Raw genomic sequence first — 14,355 nt, forward strand, 5'->3', positions numbered from 1 at the left:
GCCCCAAGGTTTTCGGCCGCAGGGACTGTCTCACGGAAGATGGCTTCTCCAGGGACAGATGGGGACGACTGGGGCAGGAATGGAGCGCTTCGCTCGCCTGCCCGCTGCCCGCCCCCTGCTCAGCAGCCCAGTTCCTGACAGTCCACAACCCGGGGATGGGGGCCCCGCTCAAGACACACGGGGCGACCACACTTCCTTCCCAGCGGCCCGTGTGGAGCTGTGCCCCTGGAGTCATTCTGGAGACAGAAGTGTGAGCGGGATACCATGCACTCTGCCTGCCCGCCCCACTCTGCCTCCCGACAGGCGGGGGGCCCTGTGACCCTCTCTGGGCGGGGCAGGGAGCCGAGACCCACTCAGGCCAGGCTGAGCCCGAGAGGGGCTGCCCACGACCCCAGGCTGTGGACGCGCCTGTGGACTTCATGCTCTGCGGCCCACGCTCCTTGTGGGCAGAGAGCAGTCCCCGGCCCTCCCTGACGCATCGTTGCTGACTCGGCCCCAGGGTCAGCATTTAAACCTCCCCGACCGCCTCCTCCGGGAGGCCGCTTACATCAGGGGCAGCAGCCAGGCCAACCGCGGAAGCCCCTGGGCTGAGCGACACGGCCGGGAAGGGGTGGGCGGAGGGGCCGGGGCTCTTCGGAGCCGTGCGGGGGGACGGAGCCCCCGAGCCGTGGGCCACACCCATGCACACTCTCATATACACATGCAGTATACACATGTACCTACCATCTGCACACACTCCACACACAAACATGCACATTCACGCACACACAAATGCTCTCAGATGCACACTCATGCGTGCACACAGGCGCACACGTACACACATGCACACTTGCATGGGCACACACGTGCACACACACTGGGACGTCAGCTTTCCCCCACCATGGAGACTCCGGGGCCTCCAGGGGAATAGGAGCCATGTGCCCACGGGGGAGAAGGACGCTTTGCCAACTGGGGCCCCTGACAGCCCCCTAAACCCCAGTCCCCCAGGGGGACCAGGCGCACGGCTTCTCCCAGGAGCCCAGGAGGGCTGCCCACCAGCTGCGTTCAGTCTGGAGAAACCAGCCCCCACAGGTGGCTTCCACCCCCCGCCCCGAGCACCGGCCACCACATGCACGGCTGGCCCCTGTGCCCTCGGGGAGGCCCATCTCTGTCCAAGACCCCACAGCAAAGGCAGCCAGGGCAGGGCGGCTCACCCCTATTGGACGCACGGCAGGAGGGTGGAGCCCACCACGTCGGCTCTGGTGGTGGTCCTGGCGTCCACCCTCCCTGCGGAGCTCTGGCGGGGGCCCGGGGCCTGACACATGGTCAGCCCCACCAGGGTGGATGCCAGGACCACCGCCACACCCGACGTGGTGGGGTGGGGCCTTGTGGACGAGGCCCAGGGGGACCCGAGCATGCTTCTGGGGATCTGAGTTTCCTGACTGTGTGCAATGACCTACGCCTCTCCCTCACTCCGGAAAAAGAATGACTGAAACCTAATCATGCACAAAGCCTGTCCTCCCTGTCCCCTCCTCTGAGTTACCGCGGCCTCTGAGCCGTGACCCCTCCCGGGCTCCCCTTGGGCCCGGGGGGGAGGTGGCCGGGGTGATGCCGGGGTGGGGGCTGCCTGCTGCCCGCCGCAGCATCCGGATCAGGGCGCGCTGGGGGTGTGAGCAGGGCGGGGGCCCGGCCCGGCCCGCACCCTCCCGACTCGCAGTCTGAGCCACCCTCAGGTCTGCCTTCTGGAAGGTTCTGGGTTCCAAGGCCAGGCTGGCCGATCCTGCAGGCAAGAGGAAGGAGGAAGGACAGGAGGGACGGCCTGGGGGCAGCTGGGAGTGGCACCCGCCTCTGCTCGGAGCCCTGGGGCACACTGACCCCTGTTCTGGGTCCTGCGTGGCCTCTGGGATCCCGGGGTCTCCCCAGAAGAAGCTTCTGGGCGAGAGTGGCCCTGAAGGGATGAGGCGGGAAGGCTCCCGGGGGCTCCCGGGCAGGAAGCCACAGCTCCCTGGCCACCCTGCATTCATTCATTTGCTCATTCATTCATTCATTCATCCATCCATTCAGTCGTCACCCACTGGTGCAGACAGACATCTGTGTCCATGTAACACAAATGCATTCGCTCATCTGCTCTTGTGTCCCAGGAGGAACTCGGCTGGAGGCTCTGAAACACCGCTCTCTGGGAGGAGAGCTAAGAGGGCAGGTGGCCCGCACAGCCCAACTTGGGGCCTAAGTACCCCAAGGCTGGACCCAGTCCCACAGTGGGGAGTGGAGACCCTGGGAGGGGCCTTCTGAGGCCTGAGTTCTCCAAACGCACACACCCGCCTTCCACAAAATGAATAAATACCGAAGTTACGAGGGGCCTTCATCACGAGGGAGGCAATATTTAAAGGCAAAGAAATTGTTCCGCAAAGTCACAAGGACAACATGTCCCTTTCAGAGGCGCGTAGCCCATCTCGCAGTTGATGTCACTGTTAATTTTTTCTAATGACACATTCAAGAAACAAAGCAAAACAAAAGAACCATCAACTCAGCATTTAGAACAACATATTTTGACAGCGTATTTTTAAACGAATCCCCTCTTCCAATGAAAGTGCCGTCTTGCAATCTTTGAAAGTCTATTCAGTATCTACCAACATGATTATCTCATTCTTCCCACGATAAAAACTCCCAGATACATAATGACAGCACGATCAACATGCAAATGCATTCACGGGACACGGTCTCTTCCTGCGGGTACCAGGAAGGAGGAACAATGCGCGATGCCCCCGGAAGCTCCCGCAGGCCGCCGTGCAATGCCGGCTCGCAGAGGGTTAAGGGGAACGAGAGGCGCTGTGATGCCCAACCCAGTCCTCAGGGCCCAGGGCCGGGGCTCGGGGCTCAGGGCCCGGCATGCCACCCTCAGATGGGGCTGCAGGCGTCGGCTCCCGGAAGGCTGGGCCGCTGCACCTGCTCCCGCCCTTCCCATGGAGAGCTCTGGCGTCAGGCATCCCTCCACCCGAGGGCCCTGCAGCGGGAGCTGCCCCAGGGTCCTGGGAGGCTGCAGGGACGTCCGCACGGGTGCACGCACAGCCGGTGTCTCTGTCACCCGGGAACACCCGGGCGAGGCCCTCACAGCTGCGCCCTGTTGCCCACATGCACCAGGAAGCCGGTGGCACGGAGCCCTCCCACCCACCAGCCCCTGGAAGGCGGGTGCAGGGGTCCCTGAAGACCTCCGAGGCTGGCAGCCAGGCCTGCGTTCCCCAGGGCTCCCTCGGGGCCGCCTGGTGCCCTCACCCGACAGGGAGCCGAGCTTAGCCAGACGAAGCACCCTCAGGGGCCCCCAGGTGATGGCATGGGCCCAGGGGGCAGGAAAGGCTCAAAGGACCCCGTGTCATCAACCCAAGGATGGGGGACCCCACAAGCACCGTGAAGGAGAAAGGGCTGTGGTTCTCAAAGTCGGCATCCACCCCCAGGAGGGAAGCCCTGCTTCTGAGGCCAGGTTGCTGCAGAGACCCCGGGGGAGGAGCCCCCAGCAGAGAGCCCCCCATCCCCCGGGGAGCAGTGTGGGGCTCCAGCCACTGAAAGGCCGTTTTCCATCCGTCGGGAAGCCCTGGGGTGCTCGCGGGTCACAGGACAAGCCTGCAGGCGGCAGCGGGTGGCCACGCCTCTGACCCAGGAGGCTGGACGCCAGGTCTCAGCCACGGGTTCGCCCTGTGTGTGCATGTGTTGAGTGCAAACGTCAGGCTGGGTACCTGCTTGGCGTGTGTACGTGGGTCGTATTTGTGCCCAGACGGGTGTGCACCGTGTGCGTCCGTGTTGCCGGCACAAACATCCCTCCTGTCTCTGAGGGGCGGCTGTCACTGCGGCTGAATTCCGGCCAGGCGGGGAAGGGGGTCTTGCCACCTCCTGCCTTCCGCTCTGCGTCCCCCCGGCCCGCCCTCTTTTCTGAGCCCTGTCACTATCCCCAGGCCCTGCCCTGTGGCTCTTGGGGGGCGTGCTGGTCCCAGCCTGTGCCCCGAGCCCCGCCCCACTCGCCCCTGCAGGGTGGCACCTGAGGAAGCCAGCTGCCCAGGGGTCTCCTCACAGGGTCAGGGTCAGCCCTCCCCACAGCGAGGGAGACGGGGTGGTGGGGGGAGACGGAGGTGTCAGGGCGCCCGGCAGGGCTCTGGTGAGTGGGCGGGACGGACAGATGGACAAGCAGGTGGACAGATGGACAAGTGGATGGAGGCCAATGGAAGGCAGCCTGTCCAGGGCCACACTCGAGAGGATGGACGCTCTGCTCTTTGGTCGCAGGACAGATGTGACAGCTGACCGTAGACACAGGAGGGACCTGTGTGTTCTGTGCTGTCCTAGCCCAGCCCACAGGCCGGGCGGCTTGAATAGCAGACCTGTTCTGGCTCAGGCTGGAAGCCCAGCAGCGTGTTGGCCGGCCGGCTCCTTCCGAGGTCGTGAGGGAGCATCTTTTCCAGGCCTTTCCCCTGCCGCCGGGGCTCACTGGCCATCTGCGTGTCCCCGCCAGCCTGTGCGTTCACACCCCCGGGCGCAGGCCCATGGGGGCTCTGGGTGTCCCCGCCACGCAGGGCTCTCGTGAGGACATCGGTCACCCCGCATCAGGCCTCATCTTGACCAGTCATCCTGCATCAGTTCTCTTGCCAAGTATGACCCCGTCCTGAGTTCTGGGGATATGACTCAAGCGCCTAAGGATGGTCAGCCATCTGCCGAGTGAGTTCTCAGTTACGCGGCCGGGCGGAGACGCTGCGCCCGACACCGCAGGGCCCACAGAGCTTGGGCGAGTTTCTTATCTTTAGAGAAAGTGAGCGTGGAGTCTGATTCCGGATGCAAGATTCTGGGGAGGAGAAGCGGTATCACATGTGAGCCAGACCTCACGGAGCTGCCGGCCACAAAGCGGGTGGCGGTCTGAGTAAATATGCTTGCATCATTAAAGATGATCCTGACCCACCGGATTGATTTTACATCAAGGCAGGGTCACGAGCCACAGTTTGACAAGTGCTGGGCTTAGCGGATCCTGGGGACGAGGGACTCCTGGGGTGTGGGGGAGGAGGGCCTGAATTTGGGGGGTTCTCCTAAAGTCTATGCACCAAGATGTCAGGGTGGGAAGACTCTGGGTGCTGTGGGTGATGCTGACGGTGGAGATGACACACGGAGAGACAGAGAGAGAGAGAGACAGAGAGAGAGAGAGAGACGGGGAGACAGGGAGACAGACACACAGACAAGGGAAGGCAGAGGGCCTGGGGAGACAGAAGGGTGCTCCTCAACCAAAGATTCAGCGCGAAGCCTACGCCCTGCATCTCCCCTGGGTGGGCCAGGGTGGGGGGCCGGGGCTGCACTCTTGAGCCCCCTGGGGTGCCTGAGGGCTGGGCTACCAGCCCACACGTGGGCATCACGGCCCCGCCAGGGTGAGTGAGTCCCTACCAGTGTCTACCGCGCTGCCTGGCCTGGGCCTGTGCGCTTTATCACCCTGTCGGACCGCTGCCAGGCCAGCCTTCAGTGGGAGTCGATTAACTCACTGGTCACACCTCCCATCCATCCCACCACAATGCTGACGGGCTGACGGGTCTGACACGGGCCAGACCTGTCACGCGACCACCTCCCAGACACGGCTGCCCGGGCACAGGGCAGGAGACAGGCCTGAAGCCGCCCGTGCCCCCAGCGAAGGCGCAGAGAGCACCGCCCTGCCCCCCCACCCCGCCTCGAACCACCGGCGCAGAGACCCACCGCCCCGAAGGAGCCCACCCGGCACTCTCGGCCAGAGTCATGCTCCCGCCGCGCTGACCCCGCAGCTTCGAAGACACATGGCCACGGCCGCTGCTGCGCCAGGACAGCTGGGCCCCAGGCTGGGGTCAGGTCGACCAGGCCGGGGAGTTGTCAGAGGACCGACCCTTGAGCCAGGGGTCTCAGCTCTCGGGTGGCCTGTGGCCCCGGGGCTGGAGCCGCCCCCCAGGCTGTCCAGTGCAGCCTCGGTCGCCCTCTGGGAAGACCTGCCGGCCCTAGGTCCTTCCTGCTGGCAAGGAAGAGCCATGTGTCCCCAGCCCTTCTGGGGTCCTGCTGTCTGAGCACCTGGGACTGCTCCTGCTCTCCCCAGGCAGGCCGGTTTTCCACCCCCAGGACAGGCTGGCCGCGAGCCGGCCCCAGGGGTCGCTGAAGGCCACTTCCGGCCTCATGGGGCCCCGTTTGCCCTGCTCTCACTACCACGCAGTCGCCTGGGGTGGCAGGCACCTGCCCCCGGACTCCGCCGGGTCACCCACAGTGAGCGGACGCCCGGCGGGACAGACTTGGTCTCCAGGGCCTTCCTGCATTCTGTCCGTCTCTGAGTCTCTGAGCATCTCACCTTCACTGGGACTTGATGGGGTGATGCTCCCAGGAAGATATAAGCCCACACGCCAGGCAGAGCTGGGCCCTCCTCTCCTCCAGGGCTCCCACGCACCCTGTAGCATCATCTCAGCAAATGGAAGAAGTGTGGCGTTTCATCAGCCTGAGCCCATGCTAGAGAGGGAGACAGAAACCCAGACGGTGCGGGGATGGAGCGGCCCCCGGGCCTGGGGCTGGATGGGGGTGGGGGCGGGGGGCCTGCACCACCCTAAGACGGGCAGGAGGGATGGACGGGCCTTGCCTTCAGAGACCCCGTCAGCCCCACGTCAGCTCTGGGCTGCTCACCCCGCTCTTTCACGGAAAACAAGGTCCGCCCGCTGACACCACTGCTGGTCAGACGCCGTCACTCCCAGGGCGTGGCAGGAAGTGACCGGAGCCTGGGAGGGCCTGGAGCAGCCCTGGCCCCTGCTCCCACCCGCTCCCAACCCCCCGCAGCCACCCGGCGCTGCCCGGAAGCCTGGGCTCCGTTTCTGGGACAGAGCTTCCCTCCAGATTCCCCGGGCTTCCCTCGTGGCTCAGGGCAAAGACTCTGCCCACAACGAGGAGACCTGAGTTCAATCCCTGGGTCGGGAAGATCCCCTGGAGAAGGAAATGGCAACCCACTCCAGTGTTCTTGCCTGGAAAATCCCATAGACAAGAAGAGCCTGGCGGGCCACGGTCCACAGGGTCACAAAGAGTCTGACACGACTGAGCGACTTCGCTTTCTTTTCCCTCCAGCTGGGTCCAGGGCCCTCTTCAGCCAAACCCAAGGCCCCTCTGGGCTACAAGCAGAAACAGAGATGGAACAGTCCGTCTCCCAGTGGTGGGCGAGGAGGGTCTCAGACACCATCCCGAAGACACAGACACAGGCCGAGGCCACCAGGGACGAGAGCGATGCTTCATGGCTAACCCAGTGCCGAACGGACAGCTCCAGGCGGGAGTTTTATCAGTACATCCTCGCAGCCCACTGCCCAGGCCTCACGGCCAGGTGTCTGCAGCCGCGCTGCCATGGGGCCGCTCCAGATCCCCAGAACCCCACATCTGTAGAAACACCACTCATCAAAGACACTCTGGAAACACAGCTTGGGAGTATCTTTGCTTTTATCCTCAGCTTAAGGATGACTAACACCCAGGTGACTTCCTCCTGCTCTCTCCTTGAGGCTCCGGGAACAAACAGCAGCATCAGCTCCTAGAACAGGACAGGCAGTGGGTGATGGAGTCGGTGGGGACAAGTTCAGGGGCGTCTGCAGGCTGAACCCTGAGGGCCTGCAAGCCGTGATCTGGAACCTTCCGTCCCTCACTGTTTGATGCTGCAAATAAAACAAACCCAAATCGGGGAAAAGAGTTCCCGAGATGCACTCACATTATTTTGTAAAAGTGCCCAGATGTGCATTTAAGAGCAGCGTCCTGCTGGGTAAATAAAGCAGCGGACTGCACGCCAGCGAGAGGCAGTAATTGCTGAAATGGGCCGGAGGAAACCCACTCACAACCCTGTTTCCTTGCCCTGGATTCTGCTTTGCTACAGCCCAGATGGGATGAATTCACCGGACAATTAATTTCCGAGAAAATTCCATCCACGCTCACGTTCCCCCACAAACAGACTTCTCCGTCAGTACAGGATCCACAACCCCCATCCCCCTCACTGGGCTCTTCCAGGAGCTGGGGTGGGAGCCGGACATAGCGTGTAGACGGGGTCGTGACCTCTGGACACCCACCCTCTTTGCACTCCTCTGCACCCAGCCCAGCCCAGCCCAGCCCGGCTTGAGATCCGATGGAGCCAAGGCAGGCTGGCCCTGATGGAAACTTCCAGACCGGGGTGTCTACATGCTCCTTCGAGCTGTGACCTGCCCATCCGTCCCTGGCCATCCAGTGAGCTCCATGCAGCCCTGCGGCTGGACCTCCCCCAGCACTCAGCAGCCCTGGGCAATTCGAAGTGACCGTTCCTGCTGCTCCTTCCCCAAACAAAGCTCAGGGTGGGCCCCGCTGGGTGAGGCCAGCATGGTCAGGAGGGCGCTTTCCAGGAACGTCAGGGAAACCGGCCACACCCCAGCCTCCAGGCTGTCCTGTCTCGGCGCTCCAGCCAGGGCGCCCCACTCAGCCTCTCCCGCTATCCACATCCTGCAGTGAGGCCCCCACCTCAATTCAGGACCACTCACGGGATCAGCCTTGAACCACAGTTCCACCTCCAGGGATAAGCCACACGCCCAGAGGTGGTCCCTCCAGCTCCGACTCCCCAGGGATGCTGTCCACCTAGGGTCCCACCCCAGACATGTCCTCAAGCTGCGTCGTCTCACCCAGCAGTGGGGGTCACTCCGCCCCGCAGAACACGAGCTGTGGTTGCTGGCACGACCCTGCCCCTTCCCTGCTCCACGGTGTTCAGACGTGGACCAGGGGCTCAGAGCAGAGCTGTGACTGGCCACGGCCCCCAGGAGGGATGGAAATGATGAGTCAAGGAGGCATGGATGCAGAGAACGATTTCCACAAGCTGCCGTCTGCCTGGTTCCCACACTAGCACACAATTGGCACCCTCCGGCTTCCCTGGTGGCTTAATGGTAAAGAACCTGCCTGCCAAAGCAGGAGACAAGCGTTCGATCCCTGGGTCGGGAAGATCTCTTGGAAAAAGGCATGGCAACCCACTCCAGTAACCTTGCCTGGGAAATCCTGGTGGGCTACAGTCCATGGGGTCGCAGGGAACCAGACACAACTGAGCAACTAAGCAACAACAGGCCAGCCCTGGGCGGGAGTGTCTGCCCCTTGGGGGCGGCCGCCGTGACGGCCCCAGACGGCCCAGCAGGAGCTCCGCTCATAGGTCAGCGCTCCTCCACCCGGGGCCTCCCCCCGGCTCTGGGGCGCGCCGGCAGCCCCGGCGTCCAGGGCTGGTACATGCATCGCTCTCATCCCTGCCTCCGCCGTCCCATGGCTTTCCCCGGGGTCTCTGTCCTCCCTTCGCTCTGCAAGGACCCTAGTCACCAAGTTCAGAGCCGCCCTTCTCCAGTATGACTTCCCCTTAACAATGGACACCTGCAAGGACCCTATTTCCAAAGACAGGCACACGCGGAGGTCCCAGGTGGGCATGAGCTGAGGAGGGGACACGACTGAGCCCACCAAGAGGCCACCCTTGGCGGAGGGGAGCCCACACCCAGAGAGGCTGAGCAGCTCGTCCAGGCTGGCACAGCTGCTGCGTGGTCACGGCAAGACCGACCCCGGCCCTTGTCCTCAGGAGTTCAGCCCCGCGGACGGGGACACAGGGCTGAGAAGGGCGCTGCTTGCGGACAGTCACGCGGTGTTCGGGCCAAGCGGCTCCTGGGACGGGGGTCTCCAGTCTGCTCCCCTCCCTGGACCCCAGCACAGCCACCCTTCAAGACGCGGGACAGTTCCACGGACGCCCGAGGGGCTTCTGGGAGCGTGAGCCGTTTCGCCCCTGCCACACGACCGCATAATCAATAGATTAGGGCATTAGGCGCCCGAGTTATTAAAAGTGAAAGATACTCCATGAGAAGGCGAGGGACGCTTGGAGCCTCTGTCTCCTACAAATATGTAATGAAATTTAAATTGAATCTGGTTTAAAATCATTTACCTTTTGACATCGTGTATCAGTGCACTAAGCATCGGCTGAGAAAGCAAATAACCTTTCAAGCAGAATGAAAAATTACTCTGTCTCTTTTGATTTCATGTTAATTTTCAAATTTAAACTACCCCAGGGCGCTCGGCTTGGGGTCAGCCCCTAAGAGCCTGTAGCTTGCACAAGGTCTGGGCCATCGCAGGCAACCCCTGGCCTGCCCTGCAGACCGGGGCGCAGACTGCCCTGGGGAAGGCGGTGACAGCCCTGGTCACTTCAGGTGACTGTCCGCAGAGGCTTGGGAGACCCTGGGCGGGTCTGTTAGAGTGCCTGGGGAATCACTTTCTACTGGGGACCTCAGCTTCCTCATCTGCACACAGGCCATCGCCACCTAGCCAGCCCACCCGGCCTCCGGAAGACCCTGGAGGCTTTAGGAATTCCTGGACAGGACTGTGCGGGGCCAAGCAGGAGGCGGGTCCAGCAGGAGGGGTCCCAGGGTCATCCCGTCCACAGCCGGGCACTCTTGCAGGGACCCCACGTCTGGTAAGGTCACGGCAGTGATGGAGCTGGTGGGGACACGGCTGGGCTGCCACTCAGGTGAGACGGGGCGTGCTGAGCCCAGCACTCACCTCTGTTAACCTGCTGAGGCCAGGAGGTGAGCCTTGGGGAAAAGTGCTCCTGGACTCCTGCTCCCATTACACAGACCGGTACACCGAGGTCCCAGAGGGCGAGTAGCTCACCCAGTCCCGTCACTGCGTCTGCAAGCTGAGGGCTGGACCAGCTTCCAGGAGCCTGTGGGTCACGGGGCCCAAGCGCCAGAGCCCGTGTGTGTCCGGCGGATTCCGCGAGGTCGGAGGCCTTTCATCTCCAAGCAGATCAGGATCTGTCGGCCCATCCTCAGCTTTGGCCACAACTGAAGCCAGGGGAGAAAGGCTGGGCTCCCTGGGCAGGCCCTCCGAGCGGCGCACGGCCCTGCCACTCCCAAAGGCCACAGCGGGAGGTGGGACCCCCAGCAACCGCCACGGATGCCACGCGAGCCTCGCCGAAGTCCCTGGTCCCCGCCCCTGGGTGCACACGCTGAGCAGACGGGAGCGGGAAGGGACGCCTGGGGTCAGGGGTCAGCACACCAGGACCACATCAGGCAGATGCAGTGCAGAGACGGCGGCCCTGCTGGTGGTCCGCGCCTCGAGGGTCATGGCAAGGGCCTGGGAGCAGCCTCTGCCCTGCGGCCTCTGAGGCGAGCCCGCCCGGTTTCCCAGAGAGGAGCATGGGGCCTCGGGCGCGGTGCCCGGCCTGGGCTTCCAGTATGCATGGAGCAGTGGCCTCAGACGCTGGGCCTACTCCCAGGACCGCGTCGGCGTCCGGGCTTGGAGGAGAGGAGGCAGCCACTCACTGACCGGGGCCGGGAGGCCCCCGGAGGCGGCAGGACGCTCGGGCGGGCCTGGAAGATTCTCCGGGAATCCTGCTCAGGCCCTGGCCGTGCCTGTCCAGCCCTTCGGGACCCTGGCTGACGTCCAGAGAGGACCTGGGGCTGGGCCCCCTTCGAGGCCTGCTGCTACTTCTTAATTAGCCAGACCAGACAAAGGGGCTTTTCACGGGCACTGTCCCCTGCGCGGTCACATGTGGGCACCGCTGGGATGGAAAACAGAGTGAGCTTTGCCAGGCTTCACCCCCACCGAGCCTGCCCACAGAAGGCAGGCCGGGAGAGGTGGCACTGAGGAGGGGGCCGCCTGGGCCCCCAGGCCCGCCCCGGGCCGGCCAGGGCAGAGGGCCCCGGCCCCGGGGGTCATGCGGCAGGCCCCACTGCCGCCACTCGGGTGGGGCATCCGGGTGCCCAGGCGGCAGAGGCCTGGGGGCCGCCGCTCCCCAGCGACGGGCTGCTTTCCACCGGGACACGGTTCAGGGCCCCCAGGCGGCCCGGCGCCAAGCCGCTGGGCAGAAGCCCCGGACGTCTGCATGCTGGGCTCCCCAGGAGCAGTCACGGCGCCGGCCCGGGCCTGGAGCCGGGTCGGAGTTCGCTGCTGTGGCAGCGCGGGGAGCCCGGCCCACGGCCGACATCTGGGCAGGGAGGCGGGAAGCAGGGCCAGGCGTGCACCCTGGGGGTGGGGGGTGGGTCACGGGGTGCCTCCACCGTGCATCTGCTGTCTGCAGGCGGGCCTGGGCACCCCCCCACCCCCCGGGGCAGTGGCCGATGCCAATGTGATGTGGCCTGTCGGACGCCCCCAGCACAACCATGCCCCGTATTCCTCCCACGGTCCGCGTGTCTGGGCAGCCGGGTCAACGCCAAGGTCTTGGTTTCCGTGATTGTGAGCCTCCAACTGTGAGGAACCGAGGGTCTCTCGGGCTTTGCGTCACCAAGCTGTGAGTCTGGGGGTTCCCGGGGTGGGCAGAGGGGGAGACAGGAGTGCCTGCTTAGAGTGCCCGGGGTTTCCTCCTGGGGCGTTGGAGGTCATGGCGACGGCGGTGGCAGGACACGCGGAATGCCAACGAAACGTGCGCGGAAAGCGGTTGGGTCTGTTATGTGAGTTTCACCTCAATAAAAAGTAAGACAAGGGAACATTTTAAAAGGCCGTCAGAGCAGCCAGAGTCTCCCTGAGAGAGCAGGAGGGAGGCCCGCTTGCCGCGGAGCAGGCCTGGATGAGGAGCACACACTTGCCGGGGCCCCCGCGGCCCCCCAGCAGGGTCTGACACGCGCCCGTGCCCCAGCACACCATCCGTGGGGCCATGCGCGCTGCTGGGACGCAGGGGGTGGGGGACCGGGGGGCCTGGCCGGGCTGCAGCCACCGCCCCCAGATAAAGCTCCGGCCTCTTGGGGGGGCCTCCCCTCCCTCTTTGACTGAACATCTGCACTGCCCGAGCTCAAAGCCCCCCGGCCGGGGACACGGCCCCAAAACAGGAGGACACCCGCGCACAGAGAAGGCCCACAGGCTGTCGGCACGTCACCACGGAGACAGCCATCCCCGGGGTCCCCGGGCCCGGCCAGGAAAGGCCTGCCAGCTCCGCATGGCCTCCATCCTGAAGGTCACCCATGGCGGTGACGCCCACGCGGGGTACTCTGCCGGCTTAAAGGACATCCAACCCAGATGGCCCCGAGGTCTTGGGGACAGGGGCCCGGGCACAGCCCACACGAAGCGGCCCGAGAGCTGTGAGCCTGTCACCAGGAAGGGGTCCGGAAGGGCCGCTCGTACATGCGTAGAAGGTTCCTAATCTCCTCCAGCACACACCGTGCCACCTGACTCTGATCGACTTAAACGTACAACCGACTCCGCACCCCCACCCGGGGCCCAGCGCCATCTGGTCTCATCAGTCCTCGGGCGGCACACGCAGCGCTGACGGCGGCCCACCTCGCCCACCTCACCTGGGGGGTCGGGGCCGAGATCAATGGGGACGCGGCGGGGAGTGCGGAGGGTCAGGGCCGAGGTTGCTGGGGACGCAGCGGGGGGCGCGGGGGGGCAGGCCTGGAGGTGGGCCTGGGGCGTGAGGCTGGACGCGGGAGGTCAGCCGCCTGGCTGTCCTGGGCAGGGAGGGGTCTCTGCACTCAGCCCCCAGAGGACGCACGCCTGTCCACAGGCTGGCAGAGCCCTCGGGTGGCCCCAACCCATTTCCCCCGCCAGGCCACAAGATGGGGCTTGGCAGGGGTGGGCAGTGCTCCCAAGATGGACGACAGAGAGGCCAGCCCGGAAGAACAAGGCTGGCTGCATACAGGCAGGAGCGCCCATGGGGAGTGGGGAGTGGGGAGGGCCGGGGAGGGGCCGGATGAGCCGAGCCCTGGTACCTCGAGGCCTCGGAAGGCCTAGTGGCTGGCAACTGCAACAGCGACCTTGACAAGTTCGACCCCTGGGAAGGAGCCCAAAGTCCCAGAGAACGGGTGATGGGCCCGTGGCGGTGGGGGAAGCCGAGGGCATCCGGCCTGATGCCCAGGTGCCAGACGGTGGGGTGGAGATGGCCCAGGAAGGGTCAGGCAGGGCCCTGGCAGCACCGGAAGCTGCAGTCTGGGGGGTCCATCCCCGCGTGGCCGCCGTGCTGGAGTCTCACCAACCCAGAGCAGGTCTGCCCCGCGGCTCCCCGGCCTGGGAGGGCCTGACCCCTCTCTCGGGGTCACATCCACCCTGCCCCGTGAGAGGCCCCTCTTTGGGCCTCTCTGGTTTCAGCCTAAGACTGGGAGCAACACTGCCCACCTCACCCAGCTCTGGAGGCTGAAGGGTGAGTCACCGGGATGCCGGAACAGCCAGTGTGATAGCCGGCAGCTGGCAGCCCTGTTGGCGTCATCTCAACCTTCTGAGCTGAATCCCTAATGGACACTCAGAGCCCTAAACCCAGTGGATTTTCCCCTTTTGTCTTGTCTGCCAGAAAGCTCAGGGCTGAGCTCTGGGCTCAACTTCAGGGGCTCCCCTTGCCTGGGCCAGTGAGTCTCAGCTAGGAGGAGTCACCCGGCCCTGCAGGCTCCAGCTCTGCCCAGCCTGGAAGTC

The 14,355-nt window shown here is 64.6% G+C and overlaps 1 protein-coding gene across 1 annotated transcript in view; it reads right to left on the reverse strand.

Annotated features, from left to right (window-relative positions):
• The window catches only part of TAFA5 (TAFA chemokine like family member 5), a 173,781-nt gene that overhangs the window by 140,231 nt on the left and 19,195 nt on the right, over positions 1–14,355 (reverse strand). The gene's annotated exons all lie outside the window — the stretch shown is intronic.

Source organism: Cervus canadensis, chromosome 21, assembly GCF_019320065.1.
Source record: "Cervus canadensis isolate Bull #8, Minnesota chromosome 21, ASM1932006v1, whole genome shotgun sequence".
In the NCBI taxonomy this organism is placed as follows: Eukaryota; Metazoa; Chordata; class Mammalia; order Artiodactyla; family Cervidae; genus Cervus; species Cervus canadensis.